This window comes from Galeopterus variegatus, unplaced genomic scaffold, assembly GCF_000696425.1.
Source record: "Galeopterus variegatus unplaced genomic scaffold, G_variegatus-3.0.2 Scaffold4775, whole genome shotgun sequence".
NCBI lineage: Eukaryota > Metazoa > Chordata > Mammalia > Dermoptera > Cynocephalidae > Galeopterus > Galeopterus variegatus.
In genome coordinates, this window is record NW_007730886.1 from 151,602 (window position 1) to 156,372 (window position 4,771).

The window sequence follows — 4,771 nt, forward strand, 5'->3', positions numbered from 1 at the left end:
TGGTGATAAATGCGTGTTCATTTAATAGAAATGTTATCCCAAGCAATGCTCTGGCCTGCATTGACCAAGGAGGAATTCATTCTGGATTGAAATGTGTTATTAAATAACAGTGTCTCTATTTGCAAAAGCTCACAGGTACAGGACATACCTTGTAAACATCAAAAATCCTGAGAGAGGTTATCACTGAAGCAGCAAAAAAATAAGAGGGCACATGCTCTGGTTTTCTGACATTCTCTCTGACATATAATGTTGGATTCAAATGTTTCAGTGAGACTATGGTATTACAATTTAATATTGAATGTACAATCCAATTTCCTAGCCTGGCTAGAGAACTTAATGTATATCTTTGGAGTAATAGAGTTTAAATTCATTAGCTTTCATTGCAAGATCTATAACAGCCCAAAATATAGTGTTATACCACTTCTCAGGAAGGAAATACAGAAAGAAACAATTTTAAGTCTCTGCTTTCCAGCAAAGGTTTCAATAAGGAACTATCCACCCAGAAAGCATTTCTGAGTTATTAGTTATACTTATTTTTTATATCAGAAATACATATAGAGAAACTACATCAGCTCTGAAATTGCATACAAATATGAAATTTCTGATTTAATATGTGAAAGCTGTCACAGATATTTAGATGTTCATTTTTTAAAAAAATTGGGCTGGCCCGGTGGTGCACTGGAGAGTACACTGCTCGGGAGCACGGCGGCACTCCCGCCGAGGGTTCGGATCCCATGTGGAGACCGGTTCCCGCTCACTGGCTGAGCGCGGTGCAGGCACAACACCTAGGGTTGCGATCCCATTGCCAGTCCTCGGTACGGGTGTGATACTGAGGGTTGCAATCCCGTTACCGGTCAGTAAAGAAGACAAAAAAAAAAAAAAAAAGGAAAAAAAATAAATAAAATAAAAAAATAAAAAATAAGCGATGTTTCATAAGACAGGATAATTTATAAAACAAAAGTACCCACAGAAAAACAGCCAAAATCTATATTGGAAATACCCAAAACTTGATCTAAAAGTACTGAAAATATAGTTTTATTTTTGGAGGTTTCTTAATAATGACACAGTACAGAACACAAAGTACACACTTGCTACACATAAAATGACATCTTGCACTTGCTACGTAAACATGTGGCGCATGTGCTGTTTTCTTGTCTCCAGAACTAGGAAGACCCTGCTTAAGAGTGCTATTTCACTGTTTTATTTGGACAATAATGACACAGTACAGAACACAAAGTACACACTTGCTACACATAAAATGACATCTTGCACTTGCTATGTAAACATGTGGCGCATGTGCTGTTTCTTGTCTCCAGAACTAGGAAGACCCTGCTTAAGAGTGCTATTTCACTGTTTTATTTGGAAGAGGAATGCAAACAATATTTTTTAGCTAACTTTATAACATCTGGGAGATTTCCAGAACAGTGCTTTTACATACACACTTTAGAGATATAAGCACCTTGACTGAATAGAAGTCTGAAAAGACTGACGGAGAACCTTAAATCTCCATATAGAGTGGAAACATTTTATATGAGAAAGACAGTTTGATTTAAACCTTTTAAGAAAAATCATGTACAAGTTTCAGTTTAGGGAGGAAGTTAATTAGCTGATGACAAGTTTGCTGATGTATTCAAACATGATAATGCTTAGGGGGTCTCTCAGACTTTTCCTAACATATGGGGCACGAAGAGAAAGGTACTCAAAGTACCTTGGAAAGGCTTCCATAAGTACAAACTTAAGAGAAGGTAAGAGAGAGAAAAATACAACTCCCTAAATGTGACTGAGACCTTGGATTTTGTTTTCTGATGTTAACTTTCTTGTGTTGCTCATCAAAATTCAAATCAGATTCTAGTGAGGATTCAAATCTCAACACAGAGAGAGTATCAGATAAAATAAAACAATTAGATGTTGCTCCCAGCAGCATTTTTATATTTTTTTGTAAAATGAGACTTATTCTTTGTTAGGGACCAATGTCTATTCAGACCAGTGTAGACATTATCAACAGGAGACTTCCAAGGATCGTGGAGGAAGATTATCTTCCATGATACAGTCAGTTTCCCTGAGTAGTCACAAACCGAGACTCTAAAAACAGAGGAATCTTTGGGGAATTTCTTGCACATAGTATTTCCTTAGAAAATCATCTGGTTCATGAAGATGTATTCTTTTTATTTTTTCCTTAACTTAACTCAGACTTTTAAAGAGATTCCCATTGTTCTAACCTTTCAGACGTGGTTATAAGTATTTTGATACAGCCTCTCTGAGCTCTTCAAGCCAAAAGAGTCAGTATTTCAGTGAGATCTCAAGTGACTATCACTTCATCCTTCTGGCTACAACCACATCTTGGACTCTAGATATTGTGAAAATATGAAGGTTGAATGAAGCTTTCTCAGTTGTTTGCATTTGCCTTATTAATGATGTCAAGCATACCATTGGCTTTACTGACTACACCTGTACACTAACCTGATGTTCTTAAGGGGTAGAGGACAGAGGTGAAAATCCATTTCCCTAGGGCATCAGGTGTGTGTGTTTGTATTTGTGTGTTGGGCAGAGGGATGCTAAAAGCTAAGAATTATTTATTTAGCATACATTATTTCAATTATTCATTCTTTCATCCAGAGGGCTTATACTGGAGTTCAAGTGCTTTCCTAGCTCCAGTCTCTGAGAAACACTTTTATCTAATTGTACCCACACCATGGAAGAATCTGAGACGTAGAAGATAAGAGATCTGCTAGAACCAACTTCCCTCTAATGTTTCTGACATGGAACTCTCAACTTATTCATGGCAAACTTGAGGTAGGTATGTATTCATAAAGTTTGAAAGATTACCTTATTATTAGGTTGAAATATGCTTCTTTCTAATTTCAACATTTTGATCCTATTGCTTTATTCTCAATGAGTGTAGAACAAGTCTAGCCCATCAAATGAAAAACACTTTTTAATGTCTTCAACAATAACTAACCCAAACCTCAAAAATTCAAATTCAGCACTTTAGGCTAAACATTGATGGTTCCTTAAATAATTCCTGATATTAGATGATTTTCATACTTATTATCTTGATTGCATCCCATTGGATACACTCTGTTTTAACTATGACTCAATGAAAGTATGATATTTATTTGGACACAGAATGTAGTACATAGCACAAACAGCTCAAAAGATGGTGTGCACCTTTGTTGAGGGTGCAATACTTCTATCAATGTTTATACTGCATTTTGGGTCATGGTTGATGGATATATGGTTAAATCAACTCTGGACTTTTTCATAAAATTTCTTATGCCAGGATTTTCCCATTTTTCTTACTTGTAAAATGTGTATATAGATGTATAAATTTATATATATTCCAATCTCATTTTGTTTTATTGAGTTCATGACATTTTATAAAATAGTTATTCCTACTTAAAATAATTATCTATTTAAAAAGTAGTGAAAATTTAGTGAACATTGGGATTTAAATATCTATTTACAAAGTAACTGTTTATACATTATGTGAGTTTAAAATCTGATCTTTTGTGGGTGACATAAAGGACAAATGCTTATTAGTTTATGGTTCAGCATCATACAACTCATTTTTATATACTTAGTATCAACATTACTAGAACTTTTTTGACTGCCAGAATTTTAGTTACAACTTGAAATAAAACGTGATTTAAAATATTATGTAAATTTTCACAAAATTAGTGTGCATAGATATAGTCAAGCAATATTTGTCCACTTGAATAGTGCTTGGAATGAGACTTCATTGTTTCTAATTCTATGACTAGATTGTCAATAATATTTTATTTGGACTAATCTGCAATTTAATTTACATCCCTATATAGAAAAATTTAAAAAATCAAAACTTTTCATTACAAAGTAAAAAAAAAATGTGTTAAAATGTATAGAAAATTGTTTTCTAAAAATTTTAGTCAGTGGTATAAATCTATATCAGGTTTTTAAAAAGTTCTGTTGGAAGTTTTGCATCTATGAAACTTCTGTTAGTGACTGGATATGAAAAGTGTGAAACAAAAGTTTGATTCTTTTAACCAACACAGACTTTGGCTATTGTTCAGAAAATTCAATTTTCTTAGAAATTTACCAGCATCTTGAAACCATTTCAAGACTGAATGGCTATTACATCATTCTTGATGGTTTTCTCTGTAATCAATTCCACTAAACCAATGCAACTTTGTAACAAAATTAATCTAAATATGAGTACATTTTTTCAGATAAAAGAAATAAGAAAATAGATTCCAGGTAAATTCCAATATTCTAGGAAACATTCCTTTGTAAAAATAATGCATGTTGAGAATCATAATCTAAGGGTTTCACCAAAAAAAAAAAAAAAATGGGGGTTTTGTTGGTGATAGCAGATTGTGTTAACAAGAGTCTACAATGATTATTAGTTTACAAAAGAATGAGTTGGGAGATCAGCCCTCACTCTAGAACATCCCAGCAATGCTGCAGCAAAAAATGGGGGTTTTGTTGGTGATAGCAGATTGTGTTAACAAGAGTCTACAATGATTATTAGTTTGCAAAAGAATGAGTTGGGAGATCAGCCCTCACTCTAGAACATCCCAGCAATGCTGCAGCAAAAATCCTCATCAACAGAGAGAAACAGAGATCTACCACAATGTCTTCTATGCCAAAGCATCCTGAGTAGAACTTCTGTCCTCCAAAGTGGGAGATGAAGTAAGGCCACAGCCAACTGAAGCACTCTGTCAGCAGGTGAACATTTCTGTGTAGGAGTCACAGGGGAAGAAATTCAACCAAAATGTATACATGGGACTTTAAG